Source organism: Saimiri boliviensis, chromosome 1, assembly GCF_048565385.1.
Source record: "Saimiri boliviensis isolate mSaiBol1 chromosome 1, mSaiBol1.pri, whole genome shotgun sequence".
In the NCBI taxonomy this organism is placed as follows: Eukaryota; Metazoa; Chordata; class Mammalia; order Primates; family Cebidae; genus Saimiri; species Saimiri boliviensis.
Window position 1 is genome coordinate 178,676,023 of NC_133449.1, and position 13,633 is coordinate 178,689,655.

General features: G+C 38.5%; 1 protein-coding gene across 2 annotated transcripts in view; it reads left to right on the forward strand.

Moving 5' to 3' along the window:
- The window catches only part of FNIP1 (folliculin interacting protein 1), a 150,942-nt gene that overhangs the window by 31,567 nt on the left and 105,742 nt on the right, over positions 1 to 13,633 (forward strand). The gene's annotated exons all lie outside the window — the stretch shown is intronic.

The window sequence follows — 13,633 nt, forward strand, 5'->3', positions numbered from 1 at the left end:
ATGCAGAGCAGATAAGCTGACACACTATAAATAGCATCTATGTAAAGTCTTAAAATAGTTTGTGGTTCATCACTGAATTTTTTTTTACCAACATTTAAATATGCTAAATACAATTGCTTAATAGCAATTATTGAAGAAAGTTTTTCTATAATGTATAAATTTGTGTGAATGGTGGTGGTATACTTAACACTGTTAGTGATTTGGCTTGCATTTGTCTTCAGTTAAATTTTGATTAAAAAGAAGTAACATGATGAAGTGGAAAGCAGTATCAGAAGACTTAGGTTCTGGTAAAATCAGAGATCATTATAAACACTTGAGTGCTGAGCATAAGCAAATACCAGTGAAGATAGAGTAGGGCTACAGGTAAAAAAGAAAAAAAAAAAAAAAGAGGCACCAGCCAGCACTATCCAGAACAGCAGCTGTAGGTGAGTTAGTTTTGCTTTTCCTTCACTTCTTTCACTTGATGAAATGAATAAATTTAGAATGACTATTACCATTTAAACTTACTTTCCTTATTAAAGAGCCACTCTGTTGTGAGTGATTGTTGTTTAATTCTCATATTCTCCTAATGACAAATAATTAATCTGTCAGGCAACTTTTTGGTAATAAGTTTATTTAGTTAATTTCATGTGTCTGTAGAGTTCCATGTCACAACTTCTTTCTATTATAAGGTAAAGGGAATCAGAGCTTTATTAGTAACCTTTCTCCATTTCAGGGACATCCTCTACAGAGGCACACATGTCTTCCCAGATGATTTTGACCAGCATTTTATTTTCATTTTTTGTTTATGACTCTAGGAATGTCTGATCTATACCAGAACATCTTCATAGAGATTTCTGTTTAAACATAAAGCTATGTTATTTTCATCTCTGCTTTAGACATTCCTGTCTTAATTCAGACATGACCCAAAGTGTAAGCTCCTCTATGAAGTGAGCCTTCATGTTTTATTCCTTCCTTCCCTTCCTTGTCTAATAATGCCTATGGTGCCTTTTCTTGGCATCATTTAGAACTCCTTCCTTGTGTCCCCATTTTCTTCCCAATTTTCCCACTTTTTTTTCTTTCTTTCTTTTTTTGGCCTTCAGGGGCCATAATTCTTCCTTTTGCCCTTCCAGTAGGGAATGTTTATTTTGCCATACCCTATTCAACTTTGGGCTTAGTAACTTGGCCCTGTCACTATTGCCTGGAGACTGTTCCCTGTCCTCTCATGAAAACCTGTTCTTTTATGAGACCTGTGACATTTTACCACACTTTGCTCTATTTTGTTATTGGCATCTATGGCTAACCTGTACCAGATGGTTGGCCAGTATTCATCAAGAACCTTGACACTTGGCTGATAGTCCTTTTTAGATCACCTTGTGCAATCAGCTTGAGCAGCCCACACATCTAACATTCTGGCCTTCCGGTTCCTTCTCTTATTCTCTACCTTCATGTGTTCTTCTTGGCTGTACCTTGAGCCTTGTTAGCTAACTGATTGCTCTCTTTCTGAGATCTTCCCATTGTGACCACAACTTCATATCCTTTGATCTCTCTAATATCCTTATTCAGACTTGTGCCTCCCAGATTCAAGCGATTCTCCTGTCCTAGCCTCCCAAGTAGCTGGGATTATAGGTGCCCATCAGTATGCCCAGCTAATTTTTTTAAAGAACAGCAATGATATCCTCTGCTTTTATTTTTATAGGGCTTATAAGTTTTCTATTGATATATGACAAGCTACCGTAAACTCTTAAAACAACACCCATTTTTATGCCAGTTCTTTAAGGCAGAGTCTGGTATAACATGGCTGGATTCTCTCTTCATGTTTTCAGAAGATTGAAATGAAAATCTTGACCAGACTGAGTTCTTATCTTGAGGCTTTGGAAAAATGCTTTTTCCAAACTTATTAGAACTGAATTCCAGCAACAAGAAAATAAGCTTGTTGATGTTCCTGTTTTCTGGTTGTGTGGACTCCTCCATCCTCAAGCCATCAACAGATCACTGAATCCTTCATGTACTTCAGCTCTCTCAATTCTCCTGTTAGCTGGTAAAAAACTTGTTTTCAAAGGGCCTATATGGTTAGGTTGGGCCTACTTGGATAATATCTGTTTCTTTCTTTCTTTCTTTTTTATTATACTTTAAATTCTGGGATACATGTGCAGAACATGCAGGTTTGTTACACGCATCAACTCATCATGTACATTAGGTATTTCTAATTAGTATTTACATTAGTATTTCTCCTAATACTGTTTCTCCCCTGCCCCCCACCCATTGACAAGTGCTGATGTGTGATGTTCTCCTCCATGTGTCCATGTATTCTAATTGTTCAACTCCCACTTGTGGGTGAGACCATGCAGAGTTGGGTTTTCTGTTCTTGTGTTAGTTTGCTGAGAATGGTGGTTTCCAGCTTCACCCATGTACATGCAAAAGACATGGACTCATCCTTTTTTATGGCCACATAGTATTCCATGGTGTATATGTGCCACATTTCCTTTTTTTTTTTTTTGAGTTGGAGTCTTACTCTGTCACCCAGGCTAGAGTGCAGTGGCGCAATCTCAGCTCACTGCAACCTATGCCTCCTGGGTTCAAACAATTCTCCTTCCTCAGCCTCCGGAGTAGCTGGGACTACAGGCACATGCCACCATGCCTGGCTAATTTTTTTTTTTTTTTTTTTTGTATTTTTAGTAGAGATGGGGTTTATGTGTTAGCCAGGATGGTCTTGATCTCCTGACCTCATGATCCGCCTGCCTCGGCCTCCCAAATTCCTGGGATTACAGGCGTGAGCCACCGTGCCCCACCAATATGTGCTATGTTTTCTTTATCCAGTCTATCATTGATGACGCCCAGCTAAATTTTTGTATTTTTAGTAGAGATGGGGCTTCACCATGTTGACCAGGCTGGTCTCAAATTCCTGATCTCAGGTGATCCACTCACCTCAGCCTCCCAAAGTTCTGGGATTACAGGCATGAGCCACTACGCCTGGCCACCAGACCCATTTTTCATCAATCTGTTGCACATCTTTCTCCAGATATCTCACAGCCCTCTCGAACTCCATCTGGCAACATCCTTATCCCAAATTTACTTCCGCCCTCCCACCCCCAGATACATTCCTTATCTATGTTAATGATATGTCCTTTCATCAAATCTGAAACCTGAGTGTCAGCCATTTTCATCCTTTATTTCCCATATAGTCTTCCAGGTCCTATCTCTGCCTTCCAAATAAGATCTAACTCTATCACTTTCTATTTACAGTGCTATTCCTTTGTTCAGCTTATAACATTCTTTTCTCCAGGCTTCTCTCTTGTCAGTTCTTCAGGTTTATGTCTGATTTTCTGAAATGCACAGGTGATCTTGTCAGCTGTTGTTTAAAACCTTTGTTTACTCATTGCTTGGATGAAGTCTGTATGTGCTTGTCGAACTGGTTATGTCTGTTGATCTGGTGCTCCAGCCTGCCTTTATAGCTGTGCCTGTTGCTTCATTGTACACTCCTGAGCTAGGATCACTAAGAATTACAGCAGATACTGTTTTCTTCTTTCAAGGAAGAGAATACTTTTCTCCCCTGCCCATTACTTGAAGCCGAAACTTATTAAGTATCACTTCCTACTCAAGAGGCCAAGACCATACAGAATGATTTAGATAATGGACTGAAATCTAAACCCAACTTTGACATTTTTACTAGCTAGTTGTATTATTTTGGGCATGTTATTTAATCTCTCTATGCCTTAAATTTTCTTACCTATAAAATAGTAGTACCTGCCACATAGAGTTATTTTAAAGATCAAGTGAATTACTGTTGTGAAAATTAAATGAATTAAAATATGTAATACACCTAGAACAGTAGCTGACATATAATAGATGTTGTGTTTTAGTTACTATTTATTATTTATTGTCTATCATTTACTATTTTTCTTCAGTAAACCCTTACCTTTCCTGCATATGCAGACCTCTTATCTTGATTGTAAGTTTGCCTCAGTCATAGCATATATCACATTGATAAAATCAGTTGTCTGCCTTCCTATTAGACTGGGCATTTAATGGTATGGCCATCTTTTTCTTTTCATGCTGAATGAATGCTTTTAAGTCAGTGAATGAATGCATAACGAATGTGACAAGAGAAACATTCCCAGTACTTGGCATTATGCTGTGAGTTTTGTAAATGTTTAATATCTCTGTTTTAATGAGATGTCTATAATGTAATGTAACTTGATTAATATAGTGTTACCTTTTTAGTAGTCTTTCTCTTTTAAAAATTGAGCTATAATTTGCATACGATAAAATGTACATATTTTAAGTGTATAATTTGATTTATTTTGAAAAATACATGTATCTATGTAACCACAATGGCAATAAAGATATAGAACATTTTGATCACTCTGGAAAGTTTCTTAGTATACCTTTCTACTCCTTTCCTCTCACTCTGTATCCCTGATCACCGCTTTGATTTCTATCATTGTCCATTAGTTTTACCTCTTCTACATATACACAGAATTATCAGTATTTTATGTCTGGATTCTTTCATGCCACAGTATTTTTGAGTTCATCTTTGTTACTCTGTGATCAGCAATTCATTCTTTGGTATTTCTGGGTAGTATTTCAGTGTAGGAATATATCATAGTTTGTTTATCCATTCTCCATGTCATTTGGGGTTAAATAAAACTGCTGTGAACATTTCTGTGATTGTGAACATTTATTTTCATTTTTATTGGATAACTTCCTATGAGAGGAATTGTTGAATCATAGCTGCCAAGCAGTATTCCAATATTCCAATATTCCAACACTTTCACACTCTTCCTAACAATGTATGAGAGTTCCAAGGGGCTTCATATTGTTACCAACAATTGGTGTTATTAGTTGTGTCAATTTTAGCGATTTTAATGGTTGTAGCCATGGTGATGGTTGTTGTTGTTGTTACTGTTGTTCTTGTTGTTTTTTGAGAGGAGTTTTGCTCTTGTTGCCCAGGCTGGAGTACAATGGCAAGATCTTGGCTCATGGCAACCTCCGCCTCCTGGGTTCAAGTGATTTTCCTCCCTCAGCTTCCTGAGTAGCTGGGATTACAGTCATGCACCACCATGCCCAGCTAATTTTGTATTTTTTTTTTTGTGGAGACAGGATTTCTCCATGTTGGTCAGGCTGGTCTCGAACTGCCCACCTCAGGTGATCCACCCACCTCAGCCTCTCAAAGTTCTGGGATTATAGGTATGAGCCACTGCGCCCACCCATGGCCATGTTTTAATTGGCATTTTTCTGATGATTAACACTGTTAATTATCATTTCCATATACTGTTTATCCATTCATACATCTTCTTTTGTGAAATGCCCAAGTTGTATCTGTACCCTTTTAAAATTGGATTGTTTATTGCTTTCTGCTTTGTAAGAGTTCCTTGTCTTGGCTGTTTATAAGTCCTTTATCAGATATATGCATTGCAAATGTTGTCTTCCAATCTCTGGCTGGCCCTTTTTTTTCTTTCTTTTTTTTTTTTTTTTAGCTTGTTTTGATGTTCAGGTTTAAAACTTTATTATAAAGTCCAACTTAACAGTTTTTTATTTTATGCCTAGTAATTTTTTAATCTTGTTTAAGAAATCTTTGCCTAACCCAAGGTCGCATAATCACTTGTGTTTCTTTATAAAAGCTTTATAATTTTACCTTTTTCATAAAGGCTTATTTTAAATTAACAAAGAATACAAATTTGCAAATAAGTTTGGTAATAAAGCCTTAGTTTTTATTATTGCTGAGATATACTTCACATTCTATAAAAATCACTTTTCTAAAGTGTGTGATTCATTGTTTTAGGTTCATTTGGTGGTGGTGGTTGTTTTGTTATTGGTTTTGGTTTTCGTACATTCACAAAATTTTTTGGAAACCATCACCACTGTCTAATTTCAGAGCATTTCATCTCCCCAGAAAGAAACCCCATACACATTGCAGTCATTATGGATTTGCCTATTCTGGACAAGTCATATAAATGGAATCATCATGCGTAGCCTTTTTGTATTTGGCTTTTTTTTGTTGTTAACCTAATGTTTTCAAGGTTCATCTATGTAATATGCATCCTTTTTATGGCCAAATATTCCATTGTATTGACATACCACATTTTGTTTATTCATGAGTCGATGGACTTGCCTTTTTTTTTTTTTTTGAGATGGAGTCTCGCACTGTGGCCCAGGCTGGAGTGCAGTGGCACGATCTCGGCTCATTGCAACCTCGCCTCCTGGGTTCAAGCCATTCTCCTGCCTCAGTCTCACGAGTAGTTGGGACTATAGGCATGCACCACCGTGCCTGGCTAATTTTTTGTATTTTTAGTAGCACCTCTACTAAAATTACAGGTTTCGACATGTGGCCAGGATGGTCTTGATCTTTTGACCTCACGATCTGCTGGCCTTGGCCTCCCAAAGTGCTGGGATTACAGACATGAGCCACTGCGCCTGGCCCGTGCCTTTTTACTTTTTAAAGAAAGCACTTTTTTTTTTTCAGATTGTGGAATCCATTCACTCATGAAGTATCTAGTGACTATAATATTACATTTACTTGGGGTATGTAGTTTTACTCATTTACCAATCTTGGTACTGGGGATTCAAAGATGAATAAGATCTTCTCTTGGGGAGCTTTCTTTTCTAATGGAAGAAACAGGCATGTGACCAGATAAATTACAGGACAATCTAATGAAGATACTATTAGATTTATAATCTAAGGTAAAATGTAATCCCAAAAGTCAGCAGCTAACTCTGCTTGGAGGAATGAATAAAAACTTTTTTTTTTTTTTCCATGTTGGCCAAGATGGTCTCCATCTGTTCATCTCGTAATCCACACACTGCTGGAGAGGATGTGGAGAAATAGGAACACTTTTACACTGTTGGTGGGAATGTAAATTAATTCAACCATTGTGGAAGACAGTGTGGCGATTCCTCAAGGACCTAAAAATAGAAATCCCATTTGACCCAGCAATCCCATTACTGGGTATATATCCAAAGGATTATAAATCATTCTACTACAAGGACACATGCACACGAATGTTCATTGCAGCACTGTTTACAATAGCAAAGACCTGGAACCAACCCAAATGCCCAACGATGATAGACTGGATAGGGAAAATGTGGTACATATACACCATGGAATATTACGCAGCCATCAAAAACAATGAGTTCACGTCCTTTGTAGGGACATGGATGAACCTGGAAACCATCATTCTCAGCAAACTGACACAAGAGCAGAAAATCAAACACCGTATATTCTCACTCATAGGCGGGTGTTGAACAATGAGAACACATGGACACAGGGAGGGGAGCACTACACACTGGGGTCCATTGGGGGGAAATGGGGGAGGGGCGGGGCGATGGGGAGGTGGGAAGAGATAGCATGGGGAGAAATGACAGATACAGGTGAGGGGACGGAAGGCAGCAAAGCACACTGCCATGTGTGTACCTATGCAACAATCTTGCATGTTCATCACATGTACCCCAAAACCTAAAATGCAATAAAAAAAAAAGGAATGAATAAAAACTTTTTAGAGGAGGTGATGTTTAGAGCTAGATCTTCAAGCATAAATAAGAGTTTGCCAGAGAGAGTGAGAATATTTCAGGTCGAAGACATGGCTTGCACAAAGGCATGAAACTGGTATATGTTGGCACCTTTAAGAAGATCAGTGTGATAGTAATCATGGGTAACATGAAGTGAGTCTGGAAAGGCAGATCTGGGCCAGCCCATGAAGAACTTTACATCTAAGCAAAGGAACTTGGATTTTATTTTTTGGGTGTCTAGGAGACCAGAGGAGTTTGGCTAAATGAGGTGGCATTGGTGCTTATTTAAGGTCTATTAGAAGACTTCATATCCAGCAGAGCCCAAATTTTTATTTTCTCCAGAAAATTTTGTCCATATTAGGCACCTTTTTTAAAAATGAATATACCAGCCAGGTGTGGTGGCTCATGTCTATAATCCCAGCAGATTACTGGAGGCCAGGAGTTCAAGACCAGCTAGGACCCTGCTTCTACTAAAAATATAAAAATTAGCTAGGCATGGTGTCACATGCCTGTAATCTCAGCCAATTGGGAGGCTGGGGCACAGGAATCTCTCGATCTCAGGAGGTGGAGGTTGCAGTGAGCCAAGATCATGCTACTGCACCCCAGTCTGGGTGACAGACTGAGACTCTGTCTCAAAAAAAAAAAAAAGGAATATACCTCCCCCACACACAAAGCATTCCTTCTATTGTAGTGTATTGACTTACCTGAAATTATCAAATTTATTTCTTTGCTTAGCTACTATTGTATCATTCTCCCAGAGCAGGTTCTTTCTTGTCTTGCTCTAACCAGTGCTTGGCATATAATAGGTACCTATCTGTATTTAATGAATGAATGAACTGTTCTACCTCTAATATCTTAAACTTGGATCCTACCCTGTGATTATAGCCTCCTATTCCTTGTTCCCTCTGCCTGCCACTCTCCTTCTTTGTGTTTTTTGAGCACCTTGACTATACTGCCTCTATTTTGTTCTGTTTCCTCATCCTATCACTATGTTCCCTAATTAGCTTAGATCAGTTCAGCTGTATTCTTGTCAGTTTGCCCATTTCCATAGCCTTCCTTTTCTTTTGGCCCATATACCTGTCAAAACCCTTACCTTGGCATAGTTTGATCCAAATTCAAGCACATGAGTGCCTACCTGAGAAAATCACCTAACTGTAGTTTGTGGCCAGTACATTGTCATAGTCTTCAACATTATGTAGATGTACAGCATTGCCTGAAAATCTTATGTTTTCTATTCAATATTCACTCATGTACCAGTGAATGATGGGGCTGTGTTCTTAGAAATGCATTGTTAGGCAATTGTGTTGTTGTGCAAACATTACAGAGTGTACTTAGACACACCTAGCTGGTATAGTACACACATAGGCTGTATGGTAATAGCCTATTGCTCTTAGGCTACAAATCTGTACAGCATATTGCTGTGCTGAACACTGTAGGCAGTGTAACACAATGGTAAGTATTTGTTTATCTACACATATCCAGACATAGAAAAGTATGGCAAAAATATAGTATAAAAGATAAAAAGTAGGCCAGATGCAGTGGCTCACACCTGCAATCCCAGCACTTTGGGAGACCAAGGCAGGTGGGTCACCTGAGGTCAGGAGACCAGCTTGGCCAACATGGTGGAACCCTGTCTCTACTAAAAATACAAAAATTAGCCAGGCATGGTGGCACATTCCTCTAAACCCAGCTGTTGGGAAGGCTGAGGTAGGAGAATCATTTGAATCTGGGATGTGGAGGTTGCAGTGAGCTAAAATTGCACTACTGCACTCCAGCCTGGGCAACAGACTGAGACTGTATCACATATACACAAAAAAAGATAAAAAGTGGTACACCTGTATAAGACACTTAACTGTGAATGGATTTTGTGAGACTGGAAGTTCCTGGGTGAGTCAGTGAGTGAGTAGTTAAGTGACTATGAAAGCCTGTATATTACTATAGGTTTTATAAATAAGCACTGTATACTTAGGCTACATTAAATTTATTAAAAATGTTTTTCTTCAATAATAAAATTAATCTTAGCTTATTGTAACTTTTTTACTTATAAACTTTTTAATTTTTAAAATCTTTTGAACTCTTGTGTGGTAAAACTTTGCTTAAGATACACACACATTGTACCAACTGTAAGAACGTGTTTTCTTTATGTCCTTATTCTATAAGCTTTTTTCAATTAAATATTTCTTAACCTTTTTGTTAAAAACTGCGACACAAACATACCCTTAGTCTAGGCCTACACAGAGTCAGGATTATCAGTATCACTGTCTTCCATCTCCACATCTTGTCCCATTGTAAGTCTTTAGTGGCAATGACACACATGGAACTGTCATCTCCTATGATAATAATGCCCTTTTCTAGAATACCTCCTGAAGGATCTGCTTGAGGCTGTTTTACAGTTAATTTTTTTTTAAGTAGGAATACACTTTAAAATAATGATGAAAAGATTAGTAAATACATAAACCAGTAACATTGTCTTTTATTATCAAGTATTGCTTATTGTACACAATTGTATCTATTATACTTTCATATAACTGGCTGTGCAGTCGGATTGTTTACATTAGTATCACCACAAACGTGAGCAGTATTTTGTGCTATCATGTTATGACAGCTACAGTGTTACTAGACAATAGGAATTTTTGAACTGCATTATAATCTTATGAGACCACCATCATAGTTTGTTGTTGACCAAAACATTATATGGTGCATGACTGTATTTTTTTTTCCCAACAATCCCTATTCTCTTTTTTTACTCTATACTATCCCCACACCTTACCACCTTTCCTTTATATTCCTTCACCTACTTGGCAAAGAAAATGGATCTCTCTGACATGGATTCCCTCAGCACCTTACCTTCATATCTACAAATCTTTCTGCACCCACATATGTCTTTACCTCCTTTCTTTCCAGCCTAGTGCAAGAGTTATTTTCATTGAGCTAATATTTTCACCTGTGTTCTATATCCTGTTCTCTACTTCCTCAGAGGCTTTGTATTTCTCCTCCATCTCAGATTCATTGTAATCAACATATATGTAAACATGTTCAGATGTGTCATTTTTAATAGCAGAATATCGATCACTCTCACTCTACCTGAGGATTCATTTTCTTTCTCTCTCTCTTTTTTTTTTATAACCAGTTGTCTGTTTTCTCTGCTCCTATTCACTCTTCAGTCCCCTGTAATCTGACCTCTGTACTCTTTATTCCTTAGAACTGTCCTTGCCATGGTCAACAGTGACTTTTGCTTTTGTAGTGGATGCTTTTAGTAACTGCCGTGGTATTTCTTTTTCCTTCCTACAGTGTTCTTTTTTATTGGTTTCCATGAGACCACTTTCTTTATTTTCATCCTTAGTCTGTTCCTTTACAGTTTCCTTTGCATAGTATGAAAGCACAGTTTGGTAGAAACAGTTGAGTATAATGCAAGTCAGTGTGGTATAAGGAGGAATCTCTGGTTTAGCCTGGATAACTAGGTAGGTCTGTATCATTTACTAGCACACAGACATTTGCTAAAGATTAGACAGAGGAAAATTACAATTATATTTTCTGTTAAGAATTTGGAATGAAGATGTTTTATGTTGCCAGTTATATATAGTTTCACATATGTCGACAGGGTTAGAGTTAAGGCTCTCTGAAGGAAATGAAGAATTGTGCCTGATGAACAACCCACACAATGACAGAAAATGTTCACAAACTGTGCATCTGACAAAGGTCTAATATACAGAATCTATAAAGAATATAGCCGGGCACAGTGGCTTACACCTGTAATCCCAGCACTTTGGGAGGCTGAGGTGGGCAGATCACAAGTTCAAGAGATCGAGACCATCCTGGCCAACATGGTGAAACCCCATCTCTACCAAAATACAAAAAAATTAGCTAGGTGCGATGGTCCACGCCTGTAGTCCCAGCTACTTGGGAGGCTGAGGCAGGAGAATTGCTTGAACCCGGGAGGTGGAGGTCTCAGTGAGCTGAGATCACGCCACTGCACTCTAGCCTGGCACCCGGCAACAGAGTGAGACTCTGTCTCAAAAAAAAAAAAGAATTTAAACAATTCAACAAGCAAAAAACAACCACAATAAAAAGTGGACAGTCCAGATGTGGTGGCTCTTGCCTGTAATCCCAGTATTTTGGGAGGCCGAGGCAGGCAGATCACAAGGTCAGGAGATCAAGACTATCCTAGCTAACAAGCTGAAATCCCATCTCTACTAAAAATAAAAAATATTAGCTGGGTGTGGTGGCATGCACCCGTAGTCCCAGCTATTTGGGAGACTGAGGCAGGAGAATCATTTGAACCCAGGAGGCAGAAGTTGTAGTGAGCCGAGATCACACCACACTGCACTCTAGCCGGGGCAACAGAGTGAGACTCCATCTCAAAAAAAAAAAAAAAGTGGGCAAAAAGCATGAACAGACACTTCTTGGAAGTAGACATCCAGGCAGCCAACAAACATGAAAAAATTCTCATCATCACTAATCATCAGAGATAGACAAATCAAAACCACAATGATACACCATCCCACATTAATCAGATTGACTGTTATTAAAAAGTCAAAATATAACGGATGCTGTTGAGGCTGTGGAGAAAAGGGAAAGCCACTGTGAAAAGCAGTTTGGAGATTTGTCCAAGAACTTTGAAAGAGAACTACCATTCTATTCAGTGATCTCATTACCAAGTATATATCCAAAAGAAAACAAATCTACTAAAAAGACACAAGCACTTGTATGTTCATTGCAGCATTGTGCACGATAGCAAAGAAATGGACTCACCCTAGGGGCCCATCAGTGGTGGACTAGATTAAGATAATGTGGTACGTATGTACTATGTAATACTACGCAGCCATAAAAAAAGAATGAAATCGACCGGGCATGGTGGCTCACACTTGTAATCCCAGCACTTTGGGAGGCTGAGGTGGGTGGATCATGAGTTCGAGACCAGCCTGACCAACATGGTGAAATCCTGTCTCTACTCAAAATACAAAAAATTAGCCAGGCATGGTGGCGCGTGCCTGTAATCCCAGCTACTCAGGAGGCTGAGGCAGGAGAATCACTTGAACCTGGGAGCTGGAGGTTGCAGTGAGCCGAGATTGTGCCACTGTACTCCAGCCTGGGTGACAGAGTGAGACTCTGTCTCAAAAAAACAAACAAAAAAAAAGAAATCCTGTCCTTTGCAGTAACATGGAGGCAGCTGGAGGCCAGTATTGTGAATGAATTAATGCAGGAACAGAAAACCAAATACCTCATGTTCTCACTTATGAGTGGGAGCTAAACATTGGATGCTCTGGATATAAGGATGGCAACAATAGACACTGAGGACTGGTAGAGCAAGGTGGAAGGGAGGGGGCAAGAGTTGAAAAACTTAATTGTTGGGTTCTATGCTCACTCTCTGGGTGACAGCATCAATTGTGCCCCAAACTTCAGTATCATGACATATATGCATGTAACCTACATATATACCCCCTGGATATAAAAGTTGAAATTATAAAAAAACAAATAGCCAGTTGTAACTAATAAGAAACAGCTCCTGGCATATCCATTCTCCAATTGCCTAGCAGCTGTCCTGTCATTTATATTGTGTTTGGTTCACCAGATAGTTGTCACTCAGTTTGTTTTCTGTTTCCCTTCTTCCCTACCTCCCTCACCCCATTAATCTTTTAAATTGTGGAATGTAATGCATATATCAAAGTGCATAAAACAAACGTGATGTACTGTTTATATATTGTAAAGTCAAGATCCATATCGGCAGTATCTGGTCAAAACATAGAACATAGCCATTGCCTATGTTCACCTAGTATGTCCCTTTTTTGGTTACACTTTTCTCTCTACTTTACTCCTAGAAGTAATTACTCTCCAAACTCTTGAGGCCATTACTTACTTTGTTTTCTTTATAGTTTTAAAAACTAAGTATGAACCCCTAGACAAACATTGCCCATTTTTAACCTCTATATAAGTGGAAAAATACAGTAGCTATCTGTGTGTGTGTGAGTCATTCTCTGACATCTTTTGCTTGTGGTCTATTTTTTCCTATAGCTGAAATTCATTCATTGTGATAATTTTTTCTGGAGTGGAATTGCTGGGAACAACTTCATTTCTATTGGAATTTGTTTGTTTAGTACATACATATAAATTTTTAAAAATCTGTTTTCTAAAGAGATTGTGCCAA